Raw genomic sequence first — 14,321 nt, forward strand, 5'->3', positions numbered from 1 at the left:
TACATAGGCAGCACTTGTTTGTCTACTTCAACAGGGCTTTCCAACTGGGAAGTGAGGATGTGGGCAAATGAACGAGTCACTGCAGGGCAAACAGGGGATGTGAAAGTTCAGCACCTCAGCTACTGCCCAGAAACTGCTCTAATGTATTCTTTAACCCCCTCATAAAATGCAAACTCACTTTTCCTCTCCCACAGGGAATGATATACTTGGCTTTTGCTACAAGATGCTGTGGGTAAGAGGGTGCAGGTGGACACTTGCCACCACAGAGCAGCCAAACTGTCGGCTGATGGCAGTTGGTTGTCTCCCTAAACTCTGGGGCACAACAGGTTAATTTCCCTAAAAGCCCCACTGTAAAATCCTGATTCAGGGGAGGGAATGGCATGGGAGCTTCGGTTCTCAATTGGCCTTTGCTTCACAGCCACTTGCAGGCAGCAACCTGGTTTGACTAAAATTCGTCAGGTTTCAGCAACAGGAAATTGCAGATGAGAGAATGCTCTGTAAAGTGCATTTGCTCAGTTTCAGTTGCAAGCCGTGAAAAGTAGCAGCTCCCTAAACTCCCAATTTTAACCCTGCTATTAATACAGTTTTTTCTAATAGCACTGAGACTAATGCAGCATGAGGGTCTTGTTGTAGTAAACAATCTCCCAATGATGTTCAAGAAACCCACGTCCTGTCTTCACGCAGTTTGCTGTCTAAATGTCCCAGCAAACTCCCAAGCACCTTACAGTGTCCCAGCCAAAATACAGATGGTTAGGAAGGTGACTCTATATTAAAACCTAGTTTTGAGGTGTTTCCTGCACCAGAAAGCAGAACAGGCACCCTGAAATGCTTCTCGAGGAAATGATGCATGCTGTTCAGGGTTCATGAGAGGAGAAATTAGGGTTTTGGCCAGTGCCTTACTCTTTTTTCCTTGGAGAGCCCCAGGGACTGTTCTCATACAGATGCTTGGAGTGCAAGGCAGGAGAAAATCCCTGCCCCAAATTTGGATGGGCTTTGCAACCTGCCCCCGAGGACTTAACACCACTCTGGTTTCCACACTGCTCTCACTGGTAATGTAGACAGTCTTTGGTAGTATAAAAGCTGTTCAAGATGGTTGAATAAACTGCTAGGACTCTCTGCAGCACTGAAGCCTGAAAATATATTCCTCCCAAAGAAGACAGGAGAGGGATGGATGCATGGCTGATAGGAGCAAGGCTGGCTGGTGTCTGCCCCATGGCGAGGTAGTGACTCTTCCCACTCCCTGAAGACAATAGGCCCCATCCTGGGAGTGGACTGGTTTCAATATGGGACTCTCCATCTTGATCCAGTTTGGATGGGTCAAGACATGTTGAGACATGCCCTTTCAATATGCTGCATTTTATTAAAAACAAAGTAACTGTGGGCCAGATTGTAAAACTAGGTGGGCCTCATTTGTCTGTCCCTACTGTAAGCCAATGAAACCTTCAACATATTCAAACTCTCACCTTTTTACCCATTTGAATGAAAAAGCATCACTAATAAAAGAAAATGACTCACCTAATGCTAAACCTGAGCTCTGTAGATCAGCTTTGATCAAATTCACTGACATTTGGATAACTGCGTTATTATAACTAAAACATCTTTTAAAGTTTTTTTTTCCAGACGTTCATTCTTTAAAATTTGCTTTGATCACTGTGCATATCCTTTTCAGCAGAAATTTGTCCACAGAGGGTGAATTTTTTTCATTTGTTTTGCATATGGATTCTCTTTCCTTTGTTCATATTTTAAATCAGTGAAGCTACCCTTCAAGTTAGCCCTTACAATAAAAATGCAGCTACTGTGTGGCTTTTAACAACTCATTTAACCCATCTGTGCTTCCATAGTCTTGTTAGAAACTCAAGGCAACTCACACTTATTTATGCAATCAGGCTGATCATGAGGCTTAATTAGATTTTTTTTAGGATAAAATAAACATTTCAGAAGGGTAGAGCAGGGAAGTGATGGTCGCTGTTATGGTGGTCTGACAACACCAATTTGTTATAACAGTAATATGTTATAACAGTAGTGTTACAAAATGCTGCACAGAAGGATATTTCTTTCAGAAACTAGTTTTGAATTAGTTCAAGTGCTCCAGTTTCCAAATAGGAGTCACAATCTGAGACAATTAAAATAAATGGAAGTAGGAATGTGTCAGGACAATTACAAATTAAAAGACTGAAATCACTGGAGATGGAAGGGCAAAAATCTGCCTGTGTGTAAGTGTGCATCTGTGTATGAAGTTCAACTTTAGATGTTGAGGAGGGTAAAGTTTGACTTTTCTTTTTCTATGGAAAAAAATTCACACATGTATGATGCAATAAAATTTAGTTTAGCAATAGATAAATGCATTTGTAACCAATTTTTCCCTTTCAAGCAGGCAGGATCACTGTTCAAGCTTTAATTTGCTAATTATCATTTATTGTAATTTGACCATGCAGCTGGGGAAGGTGGTGGTGATTGTTCATCAAAGAGGGCAGTTGCCGGGCTCTAGAGTCAAGATAGTCTTATTAGTGGCTTTTTACAGCGTGGGCAGAGTTCTTGTTAGAGCTTGTAACAGAGGTGGATTAACCACAAATAATTTTTAAAACTTTGAAGTCTAAAGCTGTAGCACCTTTTGCCGTATTCTAGGAAAAAAAAAGCGAATGTGTTCAGATAATGTTCGCTGGTGAGATTCTCCCCCTGGCTCGTACCAAAGTGCACTCTTCACCCTCCCAGGGCTGCCTGCGCGGCCATTTTGCAAACACGGATCCTTGTCATTCGACAGAGTGAGCCCTGGAACTCCACACGGCTTCTGCCTCCGATAAAACTATTTATGAGCGCACACGCTTCCAAAGATCGGGCCCTGTGATCATTAGCTCTGCACCAAGCTTCTTAGCGATAGCTTGTTCTCCCAAAACACTTTAGGCTGAGAATTCCTATTAATATAAACCTGCTTTAAAGAGGAGATAGTAATTTTTTAATGCAGACATCCTCTAATATTTTCATGATGTGGCTTATACCTTAATAGATAGCAGTTGCAGTGCAGATCTGGCCCTGCAGTTGCATAACATATTTGCGGTAATGAGAACCCTTGCCAACATGGAAAATTAATACTAAGAAAATTAATGTAAGGAAAATCTTTAATAGGTTTTTGTCTGTGTCTATTGCAATTTAGCAGTTAGCAAAAGAAACGAATTTAGTACCAGGTGAGTAGCCAGCTCTTTAGAAATCATGTTTTGTTGACCACATTTTAAGACCTGCTCTTTTGATTTAGCGCATCAGGAGCAATATCTACTTTGTAAACAACATCATGAAACACCACACTCAGGATCCTGCCTGGCATACTCAGCTGTCAGAACCTTGCCCACAAGAAGGAGTTCCTTGGCACTAACGTTTTTCATGTTGGTGCCCGTTCTGTCCGGGAAAGTGCTTTGAAAGCTCAGAAACTTCAGCAGGGCAGGAGAGCAGCTTAATGCCCAAATCCGCCTACCAGTGACTGGGTGAAAAGACAGTTTTTCACAAGCAGCATCTGTCAAATCCTTTGGCAAAACAGAGTAGCTGTTTTCCCAATAAGAAAAGCTGCTCTTATTTTTTGCATGTCCAAGGACCACAGTGTTACAGCAATAGGGCAGCGTGCAGACACCGCTCAGCACAAAAGGGGAAGAAATCCTGGATGGGGACCAACCTCCTCTGCCTCCCACCCCAGCCTCTGCCCTCCCAGCTCACAGCTGCCATCCCATCAGAGAACACCAATGTTGGCATCAGCTTTTGTTCAAGGTGATCCATGGTTTAGGTGTTAGAGTCTTTTCATCTGTTGCCTGGGTTTCTCTTGAATGAAAGAAGACTGGCATATTTTTCTCCTTTTTGCTCTCAGGAAGGTAGGTACTGACCCCCTTTATTTCCTGGTGATTGTGGATATTAGGAATGATGCAAGCACAAGATATCTGGCATGACATTACAGAAATCAAAGGGAAACGAATTCTTGGAAGAAACCCCATTTTTTTCAATTTAGACAGCTTGAAGTTGTTTTGTTTCATTACCTCCTACCTAAATTTCTTGAAAACAATACTTAGCGAGAGGGAGGGATTCCTTGGTAAACATTGTGTATTGTGTGCTATTTTTCAAGGAGTGGGCAGACTCCTAACAGCCTTCTGAGTGCTCCCTGAGAGACACCAATTGTGAGAGGAAGGGTAGTATTTGATCAATAAGAAACGTGTGTGTGTGTGCACAAATAAAAAGAGCAGCAAATCCGACCCTCTTATCTCCCTTCCTTCTTGCGTGCCAGATCACCTTTGGCATCAGCTCCAGTCCTGCAGCTGCTGCTTTCAAGCAGCTCTCATCAGCACCAGCCCTGACTGCTGACCTGCTCTGGGTACAGATTCAGGCCTGGTCTTTCCTCATCCCTTCCCTTCACCCTTTCATTTCCACAGCCCAAAGGATGTGGAAAATGAAAGTCAGTTGTTTACTCCGCAGTTCTTAAGAACTAAACATATATCAGAAGTTCTCTGGAAGTGAAAGATGACAATTATTTTCTAAAACACTGCCATATTTTTTTTTTTTTTAGAAACCCTCTGCTGCTCATCCTTTCATTACTGAGGGTGCACAGGGAACAAGGCTTGTTTTATCACAGAATGGACTGTCTTCCTGGAAACCCAAACAGACACATAGAGAAATGTTGTTAGGTTGAAGGATCTTTCAAGATTTGGATAGCTAGTTTTGCCCAGATAAGAAATAATTTATTCTTCATAACTAAATCAGAAAATCTTTAAAACAGATTGACTAGCAATGTGTTAATATTCATCATCATCTTGAGTACTGGCAGTGGCTTGATCACATTTTTCAGAAATGATACATGAACAAAACATGCTTATAAAAGATAAATATTGGTGCCTATTCTGTGCTGTGCATGCCCGTCTCATTTATTTATCTCCCCAAATATTTAATGCAACTTCATTTTTCAACATGTGGATGGTTAGTTCACAGTTAGTTCATACAGAAAAAGTAACAGAGTAATGAAATACTGCACTTTTTTCCCCCTTAAGAATGAGATAATTAAATCAACTTTTTTTTCAGTTGCCTAAGGTATTTTTACAGAAGGTAGATAACACACATATATATTTGGAGACACACACATTAACACAAACACACACCCAAAATATATACGATGTTTTGTGGCTAAACCAGTTGCTTTTGTCATCAATAGTAGCAAAACATGGACTGGATCCAATTGCTTTGCAGTTTTCTGTCACATTAATGCAGTATAGAAATATAAAAATAACATACAGTTGTACTTACCGTATTACAGGAGAAAGTTTTCTGTCTGGATTTTGAACTCTATTCTCATCTCTATTAGAAACCACTATTTTATCTTGCTTTACAATGTTCCTTTCTCATCACAAAAATTGCTGCTTATATTCACATAAGCCATTCGGCAGAACGATAAAGATAAAAATGTGCACAAAGAATAGACGAAAGTTTATATCAAACAATACACATCAAAGCGGAGAGACTTCACTTCCTTTTTGCTACCTCCACCCGTAGATTTTCACATTAATCAGATCATTACTACATCATTGCTAGTAGCCCCAAATGGCTCTTATTAATTCACTTCTTCTCATTGAAAATGATTGTTTTATTAAATCCCTAAGTATCATTATATCAAAATAATATGCTAATAAACATTTTAAATAGTTGATAATGTAGAACATTGCCCTTTTAATTTTTGCTAGGTGGACCCCAAAACAAAAACACGTCAAAAGAGAAAAGAATCTAAAATTTCAATTAATCTTAGCCAGAAATTCAAGCGATGACAATATTGAAGAGACTTTGTAATACCCAATATCCCCTGACAATATTTCAAATCCACATATGAATATAAAATAACTTCTCACTTGATTTCGTTGACCCAGAATTGTCAGTAGAATAGAAACTTCAGTAATTCCTAAAGGTATCAAAGTGTGATTTGCTCTGATTTCAGCTTAAATTATCTGTTTGTCTATATCTGTCTTTTCTCTCTTTCAGAAAGCAGAGGGGATTTGTTCGTTCATGGTCTTGAAAAACACTGTCTTATTTTCATTAAGCTAAGCCCACTGCTGATGTAATTCTTGCATTACAAAGGTCTTAATTTAAACCATGACATAAATGCTTTTCATCAGTTGATTTTTTTGTTCTTTGTGCCAAATTTCTTGCATTTTTAAAATAAAGAATATGGTGTATAATAACTGCTGCGGGACAGGCTGCTTTATTCTTCAATATGAAAGACAAATGGGGTGTGACATGCATACGTTTCAACATGCAGCACTTACTTCTTCAGGACCTTTACTTTTTCCACTGTTTTCTCAGTAGACTATTTCACTTCCTTTGAATCAGGCCTAACGATAACACCGGATTGGAAGCACGGTTCTCGGCGTTGAGCACACTGACGGGACCAAGAGGTGAAAAGTGCTTCTAATCTCTCTCCTCTCTCTCTCCCCCTCCTCTCCCTCTTCCACTCCCTGCCTTCCTCTCCTTTCTTCCCCCCTCCACTCAAGGATTTGGGGTCTGCAGATGATAATTTACAGAGCCTTTGGAAGAAGGGTGGGGATGCATTCCTAACACCCCAAATCCTGGTTTGCATTACACATTAGGGATTTCAAAGCACACCAAGATTTAATCATAATCAGAAAGAAGAGAAATCGTTTCTACAACATTCTGCAGTATCGAGTCTTTTTTTTTTCTTCCTTTGGTATCCCTGTAACCAATACAGCAAAATTGTATTGCCCTCATGTCCTACTATTATTGCAATGATCAGTGAGCTGTGTTAATGCATCTGGGAAAACTACATAACTTGTTTGGATATTATTTTGAGTTTAGGAGCTTGGTTAATTTTAAGACAAAGTCAAAAGACACTAACTGTTTCTCTACTTACATGTGAAAGTACAGAGGAACTGTTTCTTGATTAACATTGCTACAAATGAATCAAGATTACAATGGAAAGGATGCAAATATTTTATTTAAGTAGAATTTTTAACACGATCTACACTAACACCAAACTGCAGCATTAGTTCATTGATCTCCACAGGATAATATTGTCAAATACAGAACAGATTTAGAAAATCTCAGTTGAATTTGTGGAAGGAGTAAAATCTTTCAATGATCTTTCTGCATCTACTGCATTTTAGAAGATGTTGACCTGATACTTCTATGTTTGTCCTGGCTTTATACTTTGTCTTTAAAGCAATGCTCTTAAAATTGCCAAAACCAGGATACAGGGACAGGTTGACCACTAGTCTGTCCACTTTCTTGTATTATGCAAGACATTAAATGAAATGGAAAAGGTGCCTTTTTTTTACTCAGATTAATTATTTGTAATTAGTTAATTTTACTTGAGGTAATAGATTAATTCTATTTCTTGAACATTGGGAATCTAAGTAAAATTGAAGCTAGGGAAACAAATGTTTTTCCTATGAAGCACTTAGGACAACAGTATGTTGAATACTTCTAAATTGCAGATTATATCCAGGTTGGATATTATTTGGTCTGTTATTTTATCTTTTCTCCTTTATTCACTTCATTGTCTGTGCAACGTTCTGTTGCATGAACCTGAGCTGAAGAGAGCAGAGCTATTCTGTAAGGGTGTGTTCATCTTTACATATTTTAAACCTATTTTGATAGATTTATATCAAGGCTGAAGTAATTCACTCTGGGAAAAAACTTGGCATCAAAACTTTTAAATACAAGCAGATTTTTCTTTCAAATTTTTTTAAAGAAAATTTAAAAATATTTCGGCATGTTCTTAAAGGCAAAGGTTTAAGTCCTGATTCATTTTAAGTTAATGGGAGCTTTGCCACGACTTCAGTGGAGCCAGGACTTCCTTCAAATGATGGGAAACAATTACGTTTAGCATTTTCAGATGGAAATTTTGCGCTTGTATAAATTAGAATTGTCTCCTTTTTTTTTTTTTTTGAGGTGGGGGGGTGTGTATACATATTGTATAATCCATAGCGTGAACTCATCTCTGGATATCTTTCTGTTAAGTGACTGTCTTTTTTTCATTAAGATAAGTAACAGTTCAACATATGTGGTTACTTAAGAAATTCCTCAGGATCTTTAGTGGAGTCTTTCAGGATAAGATGTGAAATCAGCCGTTGTCATTCATGACAAAGATCCCGCATAATTTTTCCAAAGAGTTCGGCATGCCAATGAGAGTGGATCAGCATGAGTGATTGTATTTTGCCCATGCACTTTCCATCTGAGGTTTGGATCCGAGATGGGACTTCTGCCTTGCCTGCCCTAAGCTGCCTTCAAGTACCGCTTTGCATTAAAGTACCTTACATTTTTGGCCAGGCCAGGAGAGCTGTGAACTTCATTACCTTGCCTTGCTTCACAGAAAGGCGAGGTTATCGTTGGTGAAATCCTGATCACCTTAATCAAAGACAAAACCAAACCCCCAGAGAAGGAGTTAAGGACTGTTTGAGTGAGGTACCTGCAGGATGGGGCTGGCCTTTCTCTGTCCCTCCAGTAAAGCTGTTCCAAAGAGATTTATCATACCTGTCACCTCCAATTGTTTTCAAACATCAGCGATACTAAAGCTATCCGAGGCAGATGGTACAATTTTTGTACAAGGGAGTAGTTTGACCAGACCTACCCTGAAGTTCCTGCCTTGAACCATCAGAACCCCAATATTTCCCTGGGGATTTAACCCCACATGTGTGGTCTTGTGGCCAAGTCAGGCTACTGTAGAAAGGACAGCCCCTTCCCCATGCCAGCAGGGTGGGACAGAGTCCAGCTCTGTGTTTCTGGATGTTAGAAGCTGGACCAGCTCTACTGTCATAGTCTTAGATGTAAGACAGCATCTAAGGCCTTTTTGGGTGTTTCCTGTGGATGTGAGATCGATGGTCATTCTCTGGTGCAATCCGGCTTATTCACAAAGAATAAAGAGTCTGCTTTCCTGAACCCCATAAGGGATGAGCAGCAACATGCAACAACTTTTCCTGGAATCACTGGCCAGCACTTCCAGAGAGTTTTCTACTGAAAGGGAGCTCTGCTCCCTGCTTTCCTCCCTGGCTCTGCCATCAACAGTGGCTCAGCTGCACCCTGGCTGTGGTTTCTCCCCATATTTTGTGGACCTTTCTCACCGCTGCTTGTACATTCCACATTGTCTGCACCAAGGAAGGCTGGGCTCCCACACAGCACAGGTGCATGGGCTGTGCAGCCTGGGGAGATCAGAGCTTCCATGTGTCTCCACAAAAATGCTGTGAACCTGAACAAACTGGGTCAGCACCACACTATGGCCATGCCCTCCCCACCAAGGCACAGGTATGACAGAGCTGCCCTTGGCATGTGTACCCTGGCTGCCTGCCCTTCCCAAACTCTGGTCAGAAAGCTGAGTGACATGTGTCACCTAATTGTCCAAATAAAAAGTTCCTTCTGCTAGATACACATGTACCACGGCCTTCTGAGCTCAAGTGTGTATCCTACTGTGCTCGTGATGAACAGGCAACACTGCAAAGTCTTGAAAATGCAAATGCTGGCAGTAAGCACTGAGGTGAGGCTGAAAAGTGAGTTAGATATGGCTAAAATCAGTGATTGCTCTGTGAGCAAACATGGAAACAGACCCAAGAGAGTGAAACACTAGGCTCTTATTCCTTCTTCCATAAATGGAGGAAGGAATAGAAATGGAGTCCCTGCATGTTTTGGCTGTTCTCTATATGTAAATGTACTATTGCAGTGTGTAGCTGGCTCCACATATACACTTTCGTCATGATATTAATTTCATCCTTCTGGGGGGAATAACTACATTACATGTTAATACTATCAGTAATTTGCACTGTTAACATTCTATTATACTCCCAAAAAATCCAGTGACAATCTCATATTTAGAATAAAGAACTCTACACCCCCAATCTAAATCTATGTATGTATGACCAAACATCATTTTTTGCTGCTAGGATGAAGAATTTTCTAGATTTTAGAAGATTTTTTTTTTTACATCAGCATGCAGTCTAAAGCCCAAGGTAGATCCCAATGTAGAAGCTAGATGTTGCAGGGACTGCCAGGCAGCCCTGTCACAACTGGATGTTGCCTTGTGCTGCTGTGTTTTGTGATACAGCTTTTGTTTCCACACTTGTGATCTGTTATGTTATGGCTGTGACCAAATACACATGGTTGATGTACTTGCAGTTTCAGTTAAATGTATGAGGGGTTTACCAGTGTGACGAGAACTTGTTATTTCAATTTGCACAGCTTTTTGTGTATGCTGAAATAACGTGCTTCTGTGTGTCTCCGATCTTATAAGCATTGTAGCCTTTTTATTTTGTTGCTCAGAGTAACCACTGGCCTCTATATATCCATCCTGCTCTCCATCTGGTATTCTGAGACTGCAAGCAGTAGTAAACGTGGGGCTACAGACATCAAAGATACTCATATGTCTTGAAACTAAGCACTGTGCTAACCTCCCTTTAATGCCTCTGTGGGAAAGTGTCTCCATATGTCATCCCATGTATTTTCTTTGCTATTTAAAGTATTGCTTAAGAGTACACTAAGCTGGTGGAAAACTATTTGCTTTGTTGGGTTAGTTCTATTCGGGCTTAATGCAGGGCTGGGTAAGCACCAGAGCCTGCGCATGGGAGCGAGTGGGACCAGGAGCATCTGGGGTGGGAGGAAGAGGAATTGGGGCACCCAGCAGGCAGTGGGGTTTCCATTGCCGGGAAGTGGTTATCGGTCCAGCTGAGTGGAGAAATCCTTGGCTGGCTGGGAGGTGTTGAGGCAGGGGTGTAACTGGACTTGCACTTCATCAATTGCACAAACACCCTGTGGGTAAGTGGGGTCTGTATCTGTGAAGTATTTTCAGACCTTGTAAATCCTCATCCCCATCTCCTTTGCCTAAGTCCTACTCCTTTTGGATTGCTCTTCCCAACTTCATTCTTTCTCTCCCTTCTCAGCAATTAGAGCACCTGCCTTCAATCCTGTCCTCATTTCTTGTCTTCTCTGTCTTCTGTGATTCTCTCAACTCTGTAATCACTCTTCTAACAAGTCCTCTGGAAACTCCTTCTTATGTTCCCCTACTGATTTTCGAAGGACTCTTTCAGGTTTTGACTTTGATGTCCTTCCCTGGTTTCTGTACACTTCATCTCTGGACAACCTCCTACCAGAAACAGATATGTAGAACTCATTACTGTGCTAACAAGTCATAGACCTACCACGTGTCTTCTGCCACATCCTCCTGCTTTCAGTTTAATTGTCTACATTTTAAAAAAAGCCCACCCGTTCCCATTTCTTAAATCTGGGCCACCACACATTCAGGAATGCAGAAGTCATGAGACCAGAAGGACAATCACTCCTTTAGTCTGGTTATTTATCTGGACTTTAAAGTCAACTTCCTTTAGAACCTTGATTTTTCAACTTTGGGGTTGTTGTTCCCTCCTCATTTATAACTAAGGATCAAATGCCTTGTAAGAATTTGTTTTTCTCAGAGGTATTATTTCTTTTCATCTCTAGCACATGGTGACATCTTTTGTGTCTTTCCAACTTCTGTAGTTGTGGAGAGGCCATTTCCCTCTGGCCATTCTTTGATGCCACTTGGGCTACTGTGCTTTCTTGGTTGCTGTCCTATTTCTGCAAGATACCCCAGGCAAGAAATCAAGTTAAGAGGTAGGTTCTTGAAAATGAAAGTGATAAGACTGATGTGGTGGCCGATTGACCTGTGGTACAAGAGACAGAGGGAGCTCTTGTTAAGACAGTCTCTGGTGCCAAAGACTTTGGTTATGGTGAGGGACAGAAGCCTCTCCCAGAATGCCATGTTCAGTTATGGTGCTGTACCCCGGTTCAGGTTCCCCGGTTGGCTCCTGGTGTCAGCCTCACCCCTGTACTTACCCTGAGCTGCCACGTGCTCGGGGTCATTTGCCTCTGGAAACCTTCACAAGTTGTAGCAATAAACTGCTTTCTGTGGAACTCTACACAAGGACCCTTCTCAACTCCTTGCCGTCAGCTTAATATTACTGAAGCCATCCCTGCGTCTGTGTGTTCGTGCGTGTGAGCCACGGAGCCGGCAGGGAACTCAGTAATAGACTGACAAGACTATCTTTCAATTCACAGTCTACTTATCACTAGCTTGACTATTTCACCTGTGCTATTGCAGTGGTTAGGACCCCTACTCTTGCAGTAGGACTTCTCTTGTACTAGAGAGGGTTATATTAGTGAAAGTCTTTGTGGACGACCTACTTGATCCAGCCCTAAATCTCTCCTCTGTGCTCTCCTCCCTGCCTTTCTGCACGATGGGATCAGGGTGGCCAAGGTTCTTGTGCGAACGCCCTTGGTACAACCCTGCCTGCTGTTACACAGTTTAACCCCTTATATAAGTGGCTGCACTCAACCTCATATGCACTTTTTTCATTGCAGTATCACAGGAGGAAAAGTTAGAAGACTTTAAAAGCAATGTTTTATTGGAATAAAGGTGATTTTTCAAAGGTGGCTTTTAAACAGATGGTAGAAAATGTCAAGGCTTCTGCTAGTGTTTAACTGTAATATGGCATTGATATGGACAATGCATTATCAAAAGGTAATAAACTCCAATCCTAAAGGATGTATGTGGCCAGCACTTACACTTATTCCAAGATCTTTTTTGAAAACTTACTATTCATGAACCATGCATGACTCAAGCTTGCCATATAGGAGAACTGTTTTATCTCTCCCTCCAGTTATAGTATTTATAATAAAAATAGACATTATAGTATACATTTAATATAAATATATATAATTTTACTTTCCAAAGACATGCACTTATGGAAAACTACCTTTGACCACCAGAAACTGAGCGCCCAATATGTGTTACCCAAAAGACTTCATAGTATTTCAGTCTGAGAAAATCAGGTCTCATACCTTCTCATGAAGCAGCCTGGTGCGGTGATGTGAGAACTGCTTTTCATTTGGGAAGGCTGAAGAGAAGGGATTTGAGCAAACTAACTCCATACATTCAGGACTAGAAAAATGCTGGTACATAAATTAAAACTTTTCAGAGAAATCAAATTCTACTCACTTTGTTGGAAGCACAACTCTGTTTCCAGCCAAAGGAATGAGCACGGTTGATCCCTCTACATATAGCTTTTTGAGTTTGGCAATTCAAACACGAGAGAAAGTATCTCTCTGACTCTTCTATAGAGGAACCATTTTTCCTGCACTGATGTGAGTTGGGCTGTACCAGTATAAGTGAGGACAGCACTTGACTTGGCCCTGTGTTCATGCTTATAATATTGCCCCTATTCACAGAGTGGAAACTTGCTGGATTTTTCCATTAGGAGGAGAAATTGATGATAGGAGTCAGGAATGTCTTTGGTTTATTTACAAAGCATGTACTCAGAATCTTGTTTCTCTGAATGCAGCAGAAACAAACAACAGGCACTTTTCTTACTCAAAGTTTCCAAGCCTGAGTCTGTAGTGCGGTGTGTATTCCATAGAGCCGTACTGCTCTGGCTTGGGCCCCTGGCAGGGCTGTTTCCCTGGCTGCTGCTCCTCAAGGGCAGTGAGGTGAGACATGCACATGCACACGCACACCCAAGCCTCCTCCTCCCCCCATCCAAGCTGGCTTCCTAACCCCCACATGCCACAGGGGATTCTGGTCAAGCTCAGCCTGCTTCTGGCCGAGCTCTGTCACGATCCAGATTGCATCTTCTGTTGTCTCCAGCCTCCTACTCCTGAAGGGACTAGAATGCTCTTCTCATTTAACTTGAAGGACAGACATGTGCAATAGCTTTTTGGACGTATGTGACTGCCATGAAAAGCTCATATAGATACAACCCACATGTGCACATGCATACACGTGCACACTCCTGCATGCACACATGCAGAACCTCCAAGCCTTTGGAACAGCTGAGTAACTTGCAGTATAACAGAATTATAAAATTGCTTCATAGTTGTCTAAATAATTTATAATTCTCAGTTCCTTTATTGTAGGCATGGTTTCACACTAGTTTTACAACCAAATAGCTTATCTCAGACCTGTTGCATGAACTTTTTTCAAAGGGAAATAGGTAAACGACAGGGAAAAATCTTGACATTTAGGTATCATTTCTGAATGCCTGCAACAAGACAATGTTCTCACATTTCAAACAAGTGCTAATTTTTATGGTATTGACCCAGTCACTCTTGAGCTCTGCTGATCACATTTTGACAGGAGGGTGCAATGTATAATGTCTAAGAGTTTTCATTCCATGAAAAAATTTCCTAATAATTTCAAACTAAAAAGGTGGAGACGATGGGCAGGCAGAATTACACTGTGCTATATTTCTCAGCTCACAGTCTTAGAGGTTTTTTCCATCTTTAGTAATATTTACTTGTAGCAAAAAACATTAAAATAGTTTTAAGTGCAA

At 41.0% G+C, this 14,321-nt stretch overlaps 1 long non-coding RNA gene across 1 annotated transcript in view; it reads left to right on the plus strand.

The window, feature by feature from the left end:
• Positions 1-3,059: 3,059 nt before the first annotated feature.
• Positions 3,060-14,321, plus strand: part of LOC116454042 — a 32,772-nt gene continuing 21,510 nt past the window's right edge. The window contains exons 1-2 of the long non-coding RNA XR_004243998.1: positions 3,060-3,854; positions 6,346-6,410. This is a non-coding gene — a long non-coding RNA (uncharacterized LOC116454042). The remainder of the gene's footprint in view (positions 3,855-6,345; positions 6,411-14,321) is intronic.

The sequence above is a fragment of the Corvus moneduloides genome, chromosome 1, assembly GCF_009650955.1.
Source record: "Corvus moneduloides isolate bCorMon1 chromosome 1, bCorMon1.pri, whole genome shotgun sequence".
NCBI classification, from domain to species: Eukaryota; Metazoa; Chordata; class Aves; order Passeriformes; family Corvidae; genus Corvus; species Corvus moneduloides.